We start from the raw sequence: 17,947 nt of genomic DNA on the forward strand, positions 1-17,947 counted from the left end.
AACCTCCCCAGGAGCCTCTGGCTTTTCTCTAGGGTGATTGAGCCCTGGAGCAACAGGCTTGTTCTGACAAATGTCTCCTCCTGAATTACCGCAGGGTAAGGGAATGTCTTGGTGTAATTTGGGGATTACTTGGCACTGGCTCTGAGCTGTTAACAATTTTGGGGACTTTAAGACACTACCATGGCCCAGCAGTCAAAGTGGGGGCTTATGGAGGTCTGATGATAGGTCCCAAGTGTGAATTTCCATGGGACGGTGTCTGTGGATTCTCCGGGGTTTATGTCCTCCACTTCTGAAATACAGTTGAAATAGTTTCACTCAGCAACAGGCAGAGCCCCCACAGAAGCCCTACATTGGCTCTTCTGCCGTGCAGCCAATGCCATCTTGGTAGGAAGTGGAAAGAAAGGGAAAGTCTTGGAATTTGCCCTCCCTACCTCAATAGTAAATCATAAATTAACCCCACATCCTAGGGGAGTTACAGAGATTAGTGCCGCTATCAACTACTGGAGAGATTTCAGGGTGGAAGTTCCTATTATGTCCCTGCTTCCCTGGCCTGCTTGACCTCTACTAAAGACAGATAGGTCTTGAGGAAAAACAGTGCGTCAGAGTGAAGGTAACCAGTTGGTGACTCCAATTGCAGCTGCTGTTCTGGATGAAGCTTCCTTTTTTTTTTTTTTTTTTTTTTTTTTTTTTTTTTTTGAGACAGTCGCTCAAGCTGGACTGCAACCTCTGCCTCCTGTTTCAAGTGATTCTCCTCCCTCAGCCTCCTGAGTAGCTGGGATTACAGGTGTGCGCCACCATGCCCGGCTAATTTTTGTATTTTTAGTAGAGATGGGGTTTCACCATGCTGGCCAGGCTGGTCTCAAACTCCTGATCTCAGGTGATCCGCTTGCCTCCGCCTCCCAAAGCACTGGGATGACAGGTATGAGTCACTGCGCCTGGCCTGAAGCTTCTTCATTGGAGTCACAGTTGCAGCCTCATGGCACTGAGAGTTGGCTCTTTATGTCAATTTCTAAGGACACCAGAAACAATCTGCTCTGTCAAGGGTGCCCACAGCACCCCTTCCCAGTTTGCCTCAGGGTTATGCCAGTTTTCCTGCTCTCTCCGCCATGATAGCAACCGCAGACATGCCACAGAAAACCATAGCGGGCCACACCGTTAACACTATGCTGATTGGTGCTGATGGGATGGGAGTAGCATGTACATTAGGAGCCTTTGTTTTGGGATCTTGGGGGTGTTGATTTTCTTCCCAGAAACCTCCCTGGTGTGTTTGTCCGAGTTCTTGTTCTACATCTGGGAAGAATGAAGTACTGGGATGAGGGAAGGGTGAAGAAGATGAAGAACTTTATTTAGTGTTAGAACAGCTCAGGGAAGACCTGCAGAAAGCAGCTCCTCTCTGCAGCTGGCCATTCCATCTTCTCTCTGTCCTCTTCCTGTCTTCTGGTTGACTGTCCTCTGCCCTGCTCTAGCTGAGCCCAGGGCTGTTATGGACCTCAGAGGGAGGAAGTGCAGGCTGACTGGTCCATGGGTGCCATGGCAGGCCAGAGGAGGTGCCAAGAGGCCCTACTCTGGTCCATGGGATTGGCAGCCCATCTCCCAGCCTTCAGGCCCTCCCTGGCCTGAAGGTGGGGCCTTATAGGGACCTCCCCTACTTCTCCCCAGGCCCTCTGCTGCCATTCATGGCCCCACGGCCTGGCCTCAACCCAGCTTCGAGATTGGAGCAGGAGAAGAGAAGGGCTAGGCAGTGGAAGCAGACATCGGGGGTGGCGGGTGGGGACCGAGGGTGCAGGCTGCAGAGATTCCCGGTCCTGCACCTGGGAGGGCCGTAGCTGCAGCCGGGGAGCTCCCACCCCACCTGCATGTGTGATTGCACATGAAGCTGCAATCTGTCATCAAATTAAGATGTGGTATGAGGGGATCGGCTGGAGAAAATCCAGCAGGCACGGGTCAGTGTGTCAGCAGGTGGCTGAGACCCCTGTAACATGCACTCCTGATTGACTCCTCTCTCAATCTATGTCTGTGGCTCATACAAACTCCTGTGACCAGATGGCCGAGACCTGCCTTCAGGTGGTTCTCTGGGATATGTGAGTACCAGCTGAGGTGGGCCCTGGGAGCTCTGGAGTGTCCTTGGAAGATGGCGGGGAAGGGAAATTGTCCCAGTGGATGGAGCATCCCTTAACCCAGCCAAGTCGACACATACAACTAACCATCACAGTCAGCTAGGGATGCTGCTAAACATCCTGCACACAGGACTGTCCCCAACAGAAAAGAATGATGTGGCCCCAAATGTCAGCAGTGCCACTGTTGAGAAACCATGCCTTACACTGATTCATGAGCAGGGGAAAAATAGTTTGACTAGATGTTCGGGGACTTGGAAAGAACAGGATTCCAAGATTGGTGAAAAGGAAGCATGGTCAGTGACAGATGCACGTATAGGAAGGTGGGGAGAGGTATGTGGATGGATCGCTCAGAAGGTGGTGTAAAGAGACAAGATATTTGGGTGGCATGTTTATGCTCACCAGGAGCTCCCTGTACAGAAGAGGCTTTGAGACTCAGGTGGACAAGAGGGCATGCTCTGTGATGCTCTGTGATGACCCTCCCACCGGCCATCCTGATGTTTATTCAGTGTGCCTAGGGCCATGATTGCAGGGATGGAGGCTGTGAATGGGCACAAATGACATGAATTTCCTCTTGCCAAGGTCAGCCTGGAGGCCACCACTGCTCTGCTGGAGTGACCTTCTGACAGCCTCCTCTACAGTGCATTCCCGGGAGGGCTGGGCAGATTCCTGTTGGCTAGCTGGACCCCTTCATAAGGAAAAACAATTTTCCCTCACTGGAATAGGTGTGCCCTGAATTCAGATTTGCTTTCCCTGTCTGCAATGCTGCTGTCAAAAGCCACTATCATGGACTTAAAGAATGCCTTATTCATCGCCGTGGTATTCTACACAGTGTTGTTTCTGATGAAAAATTTCAATTGTACAGCAGTGAGATCATGCACAATGACCCCACTTACTCCACATCCCAATGACCCAGAAGCAGCTGGCCTGATAGAGCCATGGTCCTGCCTACCGAAGGCTCCGTTAGAATGCCAGCAGGGAGACAGCTCCCTGAAAGGTCGGAGTTCTACCTTACAGATGGAGTTTGGGATTTGAATCAGCAACTGCCATATGGTCTGCCATATGGTGGTCCTATGGCCGGAACACACGGTCTGGGAAATGAGGTGGGCGTGTGAGTAGCACTTGTCACTACGAAGCCTTGTAACCAAGAATCTTACCTCCCCTGCCCCACACCTTAGCACTTCTCTGCTTTGTAGTTCTTGCTTCCCTAGGGAGGAGAGCTTCCCAACAGGCAGTGCAGTGATTTCGTTGAACCCAGAGCTGAGACCTGGCCATTGTGGGCTTCTGAGCTACTGAATCAATGCAAAGAAGGTCACTCTACTGGCTGAGTGACTGAAAGTGTTATCAAGGAAAAATCGAGTTGTTCCTACATAATGGGGGCCAAGAAATGATGTCTGAAATGTAGAGGACTCTCTGGGGTGCCTTTAGTTATCCAAAAATAAGTCAATGGTAGATGATGGCATCTAACGAAAGGACTTGTGAGGGCTCAGAATCTACAGGAATGAAAGTTTGGATCATCCATCAGGTAAAGAATCCCAAAAAGTTGAGATCTGCCTGAGAGCAAAGCCAACTTGGAGTGGCTATGGAAAACGGGAGTTTCGAACATCAGCAGTGCTGGCCAGCTTCGGTTCCAGCAACCGGGGCCTGCAGCAGGGAAGCATATTTTCCTGTCTTCCTTCTTGCTCAGTGTGCATGTATACACACATGTGTATGTACATACATGCATGTGTGTGTATACATGCATGTGTGTAGGTGGGTCAGGACACACATGGACTTGCTCTTTCCTTTTGCTTCTAGTTTCTCTCAGTGTTGTCTTGGCAACAGCTCTTCACTTGCTAGCTGCAGTTTGTTTCAATTTTGTTTTTCCCCCCACCTTGGAGAAGGGGCTAAATCACACCCCCTACTGAGACACCAGCAACCCTCCCTGGAGATCTGAGTCTAGCACCATGAGCCTCCCCCTCTGGCCTCCTGAGGCACAGGCACCAGCTGGGAAGAGCTCCTTTTTCAAAGGTCTGAGCTCAACGCTGTGGAGCCCTGCCCTCTCTGCCTGTGGATTTTAACAACGCGCCCTCTTTGCTTTGCCCCTGACCCTATGAGGGAGCTGCTTCCTGTAGGTTCTCTCTCTGCGGAACTGTGTGTCTCCTTTTGGTGTTTTTTAGGCTTGCCATACCTGCTTGACTAGTTGCCCACATTACATTCTCTGTTAAATTAACTGGGGTGACTTCTGTTATTCTAAATAATACTCAGATTCCTTGATTTGGTGGGGAAACCTCAAGAGCCTTTTCTTGAGTCTGTCGTTTTACAGAACAGAAACCTGGGGCTGGCAGGGTGACATGCTTTTCTCAAGGTCAGTTTTGGAGCCAGATTGTCTGTCTCCCAATCCAGGGCTCCAGCACCACCCTATTTAGTCTTCTAGGCACTTTTTAAAGCTTCAAATGCAGGGTTTTGCCTTTCATAGGGGATTCTCTGCCTGTCCTGCACAAACTTAGAACAGTTTCCTATTTCCTTGTGTAGAAAAACATTGGAGCCAGAAACGGATGGTTCCATTGGCCTTAACGGGATTCTTTGGGTATGTAGTGGCCATTGTTCCAGCCAATCCCACAGCCCCGCCAGGCATCTTTCTTCTTCTCCCATCTGTGCTAACTTACCCCCCACCTGGAGCCAGATGGACTTGTATGTCACCTTCCCTGACTGTGAGCTCCTCCTGGGCAGGGGCCTTGCCCATTCCTTGGGATGACCATGTGCTCTGATGCTGGGAGCACAGACCCTCACGTCAGACACACCTGAGCTGGAATCCTGGCTTAATGATTTACCTCGTCAAACCTTACTTTTCTTGTCTACCACCCAGAGATTTTGCTATCTCCCACTATGCACAAAATGTGCCACCCCCCATGATGCCTATGCAGTGCATGAGGGCATGAGGCACTGTCATCACCACCTCCATCGCTGTCCCAGTGCATGGCACACAATGGGTTGGGACTGAGTCCTGGGTACACCACACCTGCTTAAGCAGGCCTGTGGCCCTGGACCCCACCCACAGCCTCCTGAGGGGGCACCTTTCTTTTACAGAGGCAGTGCCTCTCCTCCATAAAAGAGCACTCACAGATAAAAATTCACAGCAAAATCCTCCTCCTCTTCCTCTTCTTCCTCCCCTATGCTCCCAGCAGCCATCCTCTTGCTTACAGTTGCAACCTCTGGTGAAGACATGTTAAGGACAACCCTATTCAGCTTTTGATATGGTTTGGCTGTTCCCCCACCCAAATCTCATCTTGAATTGTAGCTCCTATTATACTCATGTGTTGTGGGAGGGACCTGGTGGGAGAGAATTGAATCATGGAGGCAGTTTCCCCATACTGTTCTCTTGGTAGTAAGTCTCACGAGATCTGAGAGTTTTATAACGGGTTTCCCCTTTTGCTTGGCTCTCATTCTCTCTTGCCTGCCACCATGTAAGACATGCCTTTCATCTTCTGCCATGAATGTGAGGCCTTCCCAGCCACGCGGAACCGTGAGTCCATTAAATCTCTTTTTCTTTAGAAATTATCCAGTCTCAGGTCTATCAGCAGTGTGACAATGAACTAAATACAGCTTTCATCTAGATAGAAAGTGTCTTGGTCATTTTAGAAAGGAGAGAGATTTTCCTCTTATATGAATGAAACTTGGCTGGGATGGTGGCTTGTGCCCATAATCCTAGCAGTTTGAGAGGCCAAGGAGGGTGGATCACTTGAGGTCAGGAGTTTGAAACAAACCTGGCCAACATGGTGAACTCTCTCTCTAAAAATACCGAAAAAAAAATTAGCTGGGCATGGTGTGCACCTGTAATCCCACCTACTCATGAGGCTGAGGCAGAACTGCTTGAACCTGGGAGGCGGATGTTGCAGTAAGCCAAGATCATGCTGATGCCTGGGTAACAGAGAGCTTGAAAAAAAGAAACTGGATAACTGAATTTACATCTCATTTGGCTGGGAAAACACTTAAACAAAACTGGTATGGATGGATGCTGATATAGTCTTCTTCCTCTTGGCAGTAAAGCTTTTCTTAGATGCTATTTTACCAAGAACACAGGAGTCAGTGGGCAAATAATTGGACCAACCAATACTTTATAAACATGTTAATTTTATTGAGTAGGCATCAAAGCGTCTCTCTGTGTCAGTTAATGGAGAGGCTGTGTCACACAGATTACAGAGCTATTTTTACTGAAATAATCTTTCATAAAAGAAAGAAATTAAATACAATTCTTCTATAAAAAATGCAGTAGTCATTACTGGAAATTTTCCAAAATGAAAGCATGATTTACTACATATTGCAAAAATTGGTTTAGTGCTTTAATACTTTACAAAGTAATATCCCAACCACTGACGACAGCTCTTACAATGGGTTTGTTCTCCAAGAATGGACCAGATTGAAAAGGGAAAGTTGCATTGACTTGGAATGAACAGCTGCAGGTACAAAGGGGTTCTGCACAGCTGGGTCAGAGTAACGTGACTTGTGACCTATTTTTGCCTTAATATTTTCCTTTGCCCACAGTAATTAAAGAAATGGGAGAAATAAAGCAACATATGTCATCAAAAGATCAAAAAAAACAAGAATGGAATATTCACTGACTTCATTAGGCCAAATGCTTGTTGAAAGGAACAAGGCAAATACAGAGTGGGGATGGTCCTTGTTATAATTAACTTCAACAATCCTTAGTTAAAACAAGGCAAAATTCTCAAAGGTGATGGCGAATGGAGTCACTAAGGAGCTTAGTCTTTCTGTGGACCCAGGTAAGCGTGCTCCTCGCACCTAACGGTGCCTGTACTTGTAGGACTAATAGCCCAGAGTTTCCCACCTGGGCGCCCAGGGAAGACAGGCCGCAGCTGAATGGTGACTGGCTCTGTCAAGAGGTGAGGCTTGCCTCTGTGTGTACTGGGGCTCGAGGCCACGGCTGATCTCCAACACATGCGCATGGTAAACTTCCTAGTTTTGGTCCTAAGTTAGTGGAGACAAGCTGCCCCACTCCCTGCTGCCAAGTCATCATTCCATATCAGGTGTTTGGATTTCATTCCTGCAAGCGGGAAGAATGTGTGCAAAGAGCTGGACAGCCAGTAGGGCCTGGGAGACCTCCATGGACGTCTGCCATGGAGAACATTTGCATGGACCAAGGGGGCAGGCTCTTGGGAAGCACACACTCTCTCCCCAGGTGCTGGCAGGAGCAGGCCACCAGTCTGTTTGAGCAGCAATGAAAGGGACACTGTTTGGCAATTCAAGCACAGGAATGCACATGTGTGGGCCCACTCACTGCCGGCTGGACAGCTGCAGAGGGGGCGTGATGATGGAGACCTTATGCCCCCTCCCATGAGGGACCTGAAAATACGGCATCAAGAGAAATGACAGCAAAACCACTGAAGAGGATTAAAGAGAAGGACAAAGCCTTTAACCAGGCCACAGTAGAACAAAGGTCCCATAAGAAACTTGTAACAGTATTTTGCCAACAACTCTTAGAAGAAAACGCATTTGGCCAAAAGACCTAGAAGTAAACACCAAGGTTAGGTAGTTGTGAAAATCATCTGGCCAGGGGCAGGAAGGTCTTTGGAGGACCCACGCCTCCCCTGCTATGGGTGGGGCCACCTGCCAGCACTGGAGGGCCACTGTGCTGGGGTCTAGGCCCAAGGAGGTGTGTGTTGTTTGGCTCTGTGGTGTCAAGGCTCTGACCTTCCAGTGCACCCCCTCCAGGGGCCAAGGGGGATAACCAGGGGCCTTGGCTCTCTTGCCCTGCTGCTTCCAAATTTGTCATTGAAGTCGCCCAGCCCTGTGCTGGTTAATGTTGGTGACAAGCAGCTCTTCCTCTGCAGCCTTGCTTTGGTGGCTCTAGGATGAGTCTAATGGTCAGGTGGACTTTCCCTGGGCTGGGCCATCTGCTGCCACCCATGCTCAACTGGGAAGGACTAGGAGACGGCTAAAGACTGATTACAAAAGATTCTCTGGAATGGTCCATGTCTACAGTGACCTCGTGGAGTGATGACAGGAGCCCGCTACTGTGCACCTGACTACAAGAGCTATCCATAGAAAACTCTTTTTCATCCCAGCTGGTTCCAAAATGCTCCCCTGTGAACAGTGAGCCTCACATCTGTGAGTAGGGGCTAGCAGCAGGGCAGGTGTTCACAGACAAAGAGAAGCTACCGCTGCTGCCTGGTGTATATGCTCAATGATATATCTAGCCATCTTGTACCCACAGGAGCCAGGTCACTGGGTCAGCTAAAATTCTCCACAGTTAGGGACAGTAATAGAAACTGGATTTGAGGTGTGCTGTAGCTGGCCTAGAGTTAGAACCTAAGCAACGCCATTTTATACAAGATGAACCTGTTTTTCCAAAAATAAGTTGTAACTGCTGCCCCATTCTCCTTGCAGTAACTGCTGACCTTGGCTTCTGTAAATAAAAACAGCTAGCTTGCTCTGAAAAATGCCCACTTGGTAAAGCTGCTTGCCTTTGCTTATCAGTAACTGCCAGAATAAGCTTCTGTAAAGTTGCTTGTCCTGCATCCTCTCACCCTCTTGGTCCTAAAACCAGGATGTGGTTTTTCAGTTTAAAAACCCTGCTTTCCCCAAGCTTGGGGCCACGGGTTGGAGAGATGTGAGTCCTCCGTGGCTGCCAGCAATAAAGACCCTACAATTTGGCATACTTTTGTCTTGGTGTTAATTTTTTATACTCAATCTGATATTACATTTTGGAGGCTCCAGCGAGATTTTATTTATATTCCTCCATCACCTAGACAAAAGCCCTTAGAACTTCACCTGGGCAGCCACTCCTGCCTTGGGGGTCTCTGGGGGAGGCGCCCCCTACTGATGTTCCAGGGCTCCAGAGTTTGGCCCCGTGACGGACAAGCGACTGCTCAGCCGACATTCACCCCAAATTCCTTCAGGGTCCTGGAAACCTCCAGAGGTAAGTCTGTTCTGGGTCTGAAATCTGAGGACCGGTCCATCTGTATCTGTAGCCTGAGTCAGGGGACCGGATGCGGTCACTGGAACTCTGACCAGGCAAGCCTCCCAGAGATATCACCCGAGGCTCTGGTATTTCCGTAACCTCTCACTGTGTGGAGGCTGTGGTATTAGTTTTCAGTTGTTTTCCATAACCTCTGTGTGAGTGAGAGAGAGTGAGTGGGTATATATGTAGTCCCATGGCCAGTAGGCTATGGGGCTTGTGAGGGCCTTCACCCGCGGTTCCATGGGAGCGTCATAAGGCATAACGGTGATTCATCTCAGAACTAAAAATTCTGAGGTGACCAGGCCTGGGGTTTATATGGGTACACCTTAGCCAAGACGTCCTGAAATATCCCTCCTGGGACATGGCCGGGCAGGCATCAGACTGGTCTCCCATCTGGGGGGCACCCATCCTTTGTCAATCCTGTATGTGGTTCTGTCCTTACTGTAAATTTACCAGTTTTGTTAGACTCCTGTTGGCTGATATACAGTGGTTTAGGCCTGCTTCCCTTGAAGTGAAAAATATTCTACAGTGGGTAATGGACCACTGGCTGCAGGGGACCTTTACTGAATTCATGCCCCTAGAAGTAACTCTGTTCTCCTTCCTTCTCCTGTTCTTCTACTACTACTGAAGCCTCACTTCCTCTGACTCTGCCATGTGGCAAATAGCTTTAGCCCTATCTTTTTGTTTTCTTTCTTATTATAATATTGTGGCCTGTAGGTTCTCTCAGCCACCCCCTCCAGGACAGGAGTATTTCTGCCTGTGTTGGGTATAATTTCCTTTTCCCTCATCAGCTACCTACTCCTCCCCCCAATCTTTTCAGGACACTCCTTCCCTTTTCTAATGTCCAAAGGAAAATTCTGCCTGCTACAAATTGAGTGTCGTTTTTTCTCTGTCCGGGGAAATCAACTCCTAGACAGAAACGTGCCAACTCTTCTTAGCCGGTTGGGGTGGAAACAAAATAATTGTTCTGTCAAAAGAATATTTAGTGTTACGGCCAGTCCTCTGAAGCCCACCTTATTTAGTTTTTTAGTACCACCCTCACTGCTGGGAGGTGGGGTGTCATGGCTTAATAAGAACAGACTGGCAAATCTCTTGCCAACTCTACGCTGTGGTGGATACAAAATTCACACCCTGTGGACCTCCTAATTCATTTGTTTTGCCATTTTCCAGCTTTCCCAAGGCCACTAGACGCCAGGTGTCATTTAAGAGAAGACCACGCCCAAGTGGTACTAAACCTATACAAGGCCTATTACTGGCCCCTCTGGGGCTTCCTAGGGGAATCCTATCCTCACTCTTGGCTGCTTCCACCTGTTTCCCTGACTCATACAAAAGACGGAGAGAGAGAGAGAAAGTAAAAAGAGGGAGAAACAGAGAGAAAGGAGGGAAAGAGGAATTTAATGTCTTTTAGGGTCCCTGTATCAAGGCGACCAAAAGCAGCAGGGGCAAGAAACTCGCAGCCAGGCAGCGGCTGTGAGCTTAGTTTTAAACTGACAGGAAGAGCATTTTTCTTCCTTTCCTCTGCCGGCTGCCAGTCCTGCCTGGCTTTCAGGCAGGCCGCACCACCTCAGGTTGCAAGATTTGCATCCAAAATACAACTTAAGAAAGATTTCTGTTTGCCCTTTCTGCAAGTAGCCTGTTAGCATAGTAGAAAAGGGATAAAGCCTACAACTGCAAGGTTGCTGGTTCTAATCCTCAGTGGAGCCAGTCTTAAAATAAGCCTCTTGGAAAAATTCAGAAGCTGAAAGCTATAGGACTTTGTGTTTAGTATAAGTTGTCTGGCTTAGAATTGGCTTTCTCTACAGCAGAACTTTTCTATCTAAAAATCATAGTTAAACCATTTCCAGGCCCTCAAAAAAAAAAAAAAAAAAAAAAAAAAAAAAAAAANAAAAAAAACAAAAACCCCAAACGGGGTCGTCTAGCTCCTGGCCTTGCACCCCCCCTCCAACGTATGATGGCCAACTTCAAGGTTGGGTTTTCAGGCCAATATGGGGTGAAATTAACCCCTGAAAAACTCTGCTTTTTATGTGAACTAGAATGGCCATCTTTTGGAGTTGGGTGGCCTGACACTGGGACCTACAACCCAAAAATTACCCAGGTGGTATGGAAAATGGTCACGGGAATGCCTGGACACCCTGATCAGTTTCCATACATTGACCAATGGTTGGATTTAGTCCAACGACCCCCTCTGTGGCTGAAATGCTGCATAAAACAGGCTGGACTTCAGGTTACGTCAGCCGGCCCAAAAAAGGTCCCTACAGTACCGGCTGTTCTCCCTGCCTCCGCAGAGGATTAAGAGTTACCTCCACCTTACTTTAAATCCTCTGGACAGGGTTCCCGGCACCCCTCTCCAGACGGTACTGGCAGCCAACCCTTACCCTCTGGACAGGGGTCCCAGCTCCCCTCTCCAGACAACACCAGTAGCCAGCCCTTGGCCCCACTCCACACCCATAGTGGGGCTCCACACCTGCCCAGGGTATTACCCCTTCGGGAGGTGCCCCCAGTGGAAAGCAGTAGCCGGGGCCACCCATTCTTTGTCCACATCCCCTTCTCTAGTGATTTATACAACTGAAAGGCTCAACACCCTCCATTTTCTGAAAAGCCCCAGGCACTCACAGGGCTCCTGGAGTCCGTTTTACAAACTCACGGCCCCACCTGGGATAACTGTCAACAATTACTGCCAGTACTGTTTACTACAAAAGAGAGGAGCAGAATTAGACAGGAGGCCCATAAGGCCATCATTGGAACAGGGGGAGGCTTGGCAGAGGACCGCCAGGAACAAATTAATAAGATTTTCCCTTCCACCCGACCCCAATGGGACCCAAACACCTCGGTGTAAACAATTTTCACCGGTACCTACTAGAAGGGGTTAGGGGAGCAGCCCGCAAGCCCACTAACCTCTCCAAGGTGGGAACTGTAACTCAGGGTCCGCAAGAGTTGCCAGCTGCCTTCCTTGAGCATCCATAAGACGCTATGGCACCTACACTCCTATTGACCCTGAGGCTCCAGAAAATCAGCGGGCCATCAATCTGGCTTTAGTTTCCCAGTCAGCCCCAGTTATCATCAAAAAAAAGTTACAGAGGTTAGAGGGATTCCAGGGAATGAATTTAACCCAATTGCTGGAAATTGCCCAGAAGGTCTTTAACAACAGAAACACTTCAGAAGCTATACAGGATAAAAGAATTACTAAAGCAGTAATAGCAGCTCTTCGGGAAACCTGAGTTATGCCATGGGAAGAGGGAACCTCACAGGGGAGCCCCTGGGATCCCTGGCCCAGGCTAGGACACAACCACTGTGCGTACTGCTGACAAGGTCATGGAGGAGGGAGTTCCCAGAGGGGAGAAGGCGAGAAACAGCACAAGGAAAGCCACCGAGGGCCATTCTCAGTTTAGAAAACCAGGATTGACGGGGCCAGGGCTCTTATTTATTAAGCCCCCAGGAGCCCAGGGTCACTTTAAAGATTGGGAGCACACCTGTCAGCTTCTTAGGACACCGGGGCAGCCCAGTCAGTCCTTACTCCGCCTCTGGGACCACTATCCAGTAGAAGAACAATTATTCAGGGGGCCACAGGAAAAACCACAGCAAGCCCTTGGACCACCAACCTACTCGTTGGTCTAGGGAACGGTACTGTCACCCACTCCTATTTAGTTATTCCAGAGTGTGTGTACCCACTCCTAGGACGGGATTTACTCCACAAACTTCAAGCAAATATTTCTTTCTGTGAAAGTCAGGCTTGCCTCTCAATTCCTCCTCCCTTGGCATCAGGGCAACCTCAGCAGATCATCACCTGTGCTCTGTCAAACGAGTATCTCTTGCAGGAAGCTTTATTCTCAAAGGCAGATCAACCACCACCATCAAACCTCCTCCGCCAGTTCCAAGAAAATGTACCTGGAGTGTGGGTTGAAACAAATTCCCCAGGCTTGGCAAGTCACCGTACCCCAGTCGTGGTCCAGCTGTTGGCAACGGCAACTCCAGTCCAGGTACAACAATATCCCATAAGCCAGGATGCCAGACGGGGAATTGCTCCACATATAACCAGAATCCTAAAAGGAGGGATCCTTACTACCTGTAAGTCCCCCTGGAATACCCCCTTACTCCCCATCTTAAAACCAGGCACAAAGGACCATCCGCCTTAAGGGAGGTAAACAAACGAGTGGAAACTGTCCACCCTATGGTTCCAAATCCATACACCCTCCTGAGTCTCGGGCCCAGAACACCACCATTACACTGTCTTGGATCTCAAGGATGCATTATTTTGCATCCCACTGGCCCCTGTTAGCCAGCCCATATTTGCTTTTAAAGGGACTGACCCCAATACTGGGGTCTCGGGGCAACTCACTTGGACAAGACTGCCCTAGGGGTTCAAAACTCCCCCACTCTGTTTAATAAGGCACTTAGCCAAGATCTTGCTGCCTTCCGAACTGAGTTCCCAGAGTGTACCCTACTCCAATATGTGGATGACTTACTCTTAGCTATAAAAACCCAGGAGGCCTGTAAAGAAACCAACCAGTCATTATTAAAAACCCTACAAACTTTGGGTTACTGGGTCTCAGCTAAAAAGGCCCAACTCTGCCAACCGAAAGTTACTTACCTAGGCTATATTGTAAGAAAGGGCAACCGGTCACTGGCACCCAGCTGAGTCCAAGCAGTGCTGCAAGTACCCATCCCCACCACAAAATGCCAAGTTCGAGAATTCCTTGGGGCAGTAGGGCACTGCAGGTTATGAATTTTAGAATTTGCCGAGATAGCCAAGCCCCTGTATGCCTGCACTGGAGGAAATCAGCCTTTAACTTAGACGGAAATAAAGCAATGGGCTTTTGACAAACTCAAAACTGCCCTAACTATGGCCCCGGCCTTGGCCTTGCCAGACATCTCTAAACCCTTCCGGTTATTTGTGCATAAAGAACAGAGAGTTGCTAAAGGGGTACTCACCCTAACATTAGAACCATAGTCCTGGCCAGTCGTCTACCTTTCAAAAAAACTTAATCCCGTAGCCTCTAGGTGGCCAGCTTGTCTGAGGTCGGTGGCAGCAACAGCCCTGTTAGTCAAGAAGGTGAACAAACTAACCTTGGGGCAAGAGTTAAACTTAGTGGCACCCCACACGGTGGAGTCACTACTCCGCGGAGCTCCAGGAAAATAAATGTCAAATGCCCACATAGTTCAGTATCAGGCCTTACTTTTAGAACAGCCCCGTATAAAATTTTTAAAAGCTACGGTTTTAAACCCTGCCACATTGCTACCTGACAGCAAGCCAGAGGAGCCCATACATGACTGCCAACAGACAATGAATGTCCTCCACGCTGCTCAACTGGACCTCACCGACGTCCCCCTGGAGAACCCAGAGGTGGCACTGTATATGGACGGCAATAATTTCATAGTCAATGGAGTCAGGTATGCCAGGGCAGCCGTAGTCACCCTAGAGCAGGTTATATGGGCCCAGGCTCTTCCACATAAAACCTTGGCCCAAAAGGCAAAACTCATAGCTCTAACAAAGGCCTTGGACTGGGCGGAGGGAAAAACTGTTAACATCTACACGTATAGCCGGTATGCCTTTGCTATGGCTCATGTACATGGAGCCATTTATTAAAAAAAAGGGGACTAACCTCAGAGGGAAAAATCATCAAAAACAAAAAAGAAATCCTAGCCCTACTAAAGGGTATATAGAAGCCCAAGGCAGTGGCATTAATACACTGCAAAGGACACCAGAAGGGAAATTCACCAGAAGCAAGGGGAAATAGGGCAGCTTACCTACAAGCCAGACAGGCAACCTTGGGACCAATAAAACCTCTAACGTTTCTTGTAACTCTACCGGCCCCAACCCTGCCCGCTACCCCTACGTACTCACCTGATAAAGAAAACTTTGCTAAAGAACAGGGGGGCACACAAAATTCCACAGGACTGTGGACTCTACTGGACACAAGGATTGTGGTCCCCGAGGCTCTAGGACGGGCTCTAGTTAAGGACACACACCAGGCCACACACTTAGGACAGACAAAACTAACTGAGCTGCTGAGGGCCAAATACCACATTCTACATCTACACGAATTTGTCAGGGAAACTACAACTCGATGTGATGTACGTGCCAGGGTAAATCCAGGAGGCAGTAGGTCTAGTCAGGCAGGGATAAGACCTAAGGGTACTAGCCCGGGAGAACACTGGGAAGTAAACTTTACTGAAATAAAGCCCCCAGCATGTGGCTATAAATACCTCCTTGTGTTTGTAGACACCTTCTCTGAATGGGTAGAGGCTTTCCCTACTAGGTCTAAAACCGCACTGGTAGTAGCAAAAAAATTGTTACAGGACCTGGTTCCTCGGTTCATCTTGCCCCTGACTCCTGGAATCGGCCCTGCATTTACAGCACAAGTTTCTCAAGGCCTGGCCAAGGCCTTGGGCATATCTTGAAAACTACACTCTGCCTATCACCCCCAGAGTTCAGGGCAGGTTAAGAGAATGAACCGGACCGGAAAGGAGACTCTGACAAAGTTCATCCTAGAGACCGGTAAAAACTGACTCAGCCTGCTTCCTTTTGTCCTCCTCCATGTCCGATGCACCCCCTACCAAAAAGGCTTCTCTCCCTTTAAATTATGTTTGGAATGCCCCCTCCCTTACTTCCCAAACCCGAAGATACCATACATGCTAAGGTCCATAACCATATACTCCTTAAGTCCTTACAGGCATTCCAGTCTGTTCAATCCCAGGTACACCCGCTCATCAGAAACACCCATCCCACACCAGTGGACCTTACTGCCCAGCCGACACACCCCTTCCAGCCAGGAGACTCAGTCTTTGTTAAAAAAATTCACCACCTCGGCCTCACCCTACACAGTCATTCTAACCACCCCACTGCACTCAAAGTGAATGGACTAACAGCCTGAATTCACCACACCCACATCAAGACCGCCCCGCCAGAAGGACAATAAAGTGTAAACCCCTCTTCCCCCAATTCACTAAAAATAAGACTTGTGCGCTCTTCACGGTCACCACCCTCACTTTCCTAATCTGTCCTGTCAATTCAGATAGACGACCCCCCTTAGACCCCACGTACTATCAGTGGACCCTCACTGTGGGCTCCACTGGACAATATGTTAGTGCCTTAACAGGACAAAAAACACCATTGTCAACTCAACCTTTATGTACTATCCAAACCAACCGATAACTTTGTGGACCTTTGCGTCCTCCTAGGAAAAAACCTGGATATTGGACCAGTTGGGCGAGAAATTATCAGGATGGGGGGATTTGCCTCAGGGTGCGGTAGCCAAAAGGCAGAACACCACCTCCAAAACAAAGGGCTATCCTCATGCCCTGGGTCAACACCACAAAGTGAAATTGTGAAAACTTAAATAAATTGCTTTGCCAACATTGGGGTTGCGTAACAATCTCAACCATATCGGGGTTCATAAAACAAAAGAACTCTTATCTCACTTAAGCGTCAGACACCCCCTCCCCCTGTTCTATGGGGGCATGTAACCCACTCCGTGTAACTGTAAAAACCCCAGAAAACACGTAAAGCACCATGCAGACTTGGGGACTCAAGAGTTTACATAAGTGGTTGGGACAAGGGTATTTTCACTATCCAACGCATAGCCTTGCCCCGACCCAACCGCCCTATAGGGCCAAACGCAGGAATCATACCACCCCCAATATCCCCTTCCCTTGCTGCTGTCACCCCCCTAACTCAGAAAGCCCCCTTTCTCCCTACTATCACCCCCTTCACTCAGCCCCCAATGGCTCTAGCTTTATCTGTAGAAAGCCTAAACCTCCTTAATTTATTGTCCTCTACCCACCATCTACTTAACCAATCCAACCCAGATTTAGGTGTAAATTGTTGGTTATGTCTAAACCCTCAACCACCATTTTATACAAGCTTAGCAGCACAACTTACAGCCCGTCTAACACTCCATGCTCTGGAAAAATACTCCACTCAACTTTAGGAAATCTCAAGGGAAAGGGTGAATGTTACCATTCCCCTAATTACACCCTCACCAATTCCCCTTACAAATGCTTCTGTCATAAAACTCTTCCCCTAAGTTACAATGGAACAAATATTTACTATACATCCCCAATCTCATCCTGGCTGGCCTGCACTTTTAGGCTCGCTAACTGTATCTCCACTTAACAATTCAACAATTTCTCTGCTCCGATATTCTGCACACCTATATACATTTTGCCCTGTGTAAACATTTACAGCAGCCAGCAAGGATTTACCCTCCTGGCCCCCTCTGACTCAATTACCCAATAGAAACAGGTCCCCATAGTCATACCCCTATTAGTAGGGCTCAAAATAGCAGGGTCTACAGCACTAAGTATCTCAGCCTTTGTAACCGGAAATCAAAATTTCAAAGCCCCGTCCCAACATATAAATACTGATATAAGCCATTTAGAAAATTCTGTATCCCAGCTTACAGACCAGGCAAACTCTCTAGCTAAAACAGTGCTCCAAAACAGGTGAGAATTAAATTTACTATTCCTTAAACAGGGAGGACTCTGTGCTGCCCTTAATAAGCAAAGCAATGTGCAAAAATCACATGCATTCCTATATACCAATAACAGACTTAAAGAGAGCCAAATCAAGAACAAACTCCCATTCACAATTGCTACAAACAGAATAAAATACCTAGGAATACAACTAACAAGGAACATAAAGGACCTCTTCAAGGAGAACTACAAGCCACTGCTCAAGCAAATAAGAGGGGACACAAACAGATGGAGAAACATTCCATGTTCATGGTTAGGAAGAATCAATATCGTGAAAACGGCCATAGTGCCCAAAGTAATTTACAGATTCAACGCTATCCCCATCAAGCTACCAATGACCTTCTTCACAGAACTGGAAAAAACACCTTAAACTTCATATGGAACCAAAAGAGAGCCCGCA

General features: G+C 48.4%; 1 long non-coding RNA gene across 1 annotated transcript in view; it reads left to right on the plus strand.

The window, feature by feature from the left end:
* Positions 1–7,672, plus strand: part of LOC119469461 — a 33,015-nt gene extending 25,343 nt beyond the window's left edge. Inside the window, exon 3 of the long non-coding RNA XR_005198283.1 lies at positions 6,639–7,672. This is a non-coding gene — a long non-coding RNA (uncharacterized LOC119469461). The remainder of the gene's footprint in view (positions 1–6,638) is intronic.
* Positions 7,673–17,947: the final 10,275 nt, after the last annotated feature.

Source organism: Cebus imitator, unplaced genomic scaffold, assembly GCF_001604975.1.
Source record: "Cebus imitator isolate Cc_AM_T3 unplaced genomic scaffold, Cebus_imitator-1.0 Scaffold662, whole genome shotgun sequence".
NCBI classification, from domain to species: Eukaryota; Metazoa; Chordata; class Mammalia; order Primates; family Cebidae; genus Cebus; species Cebus imitator.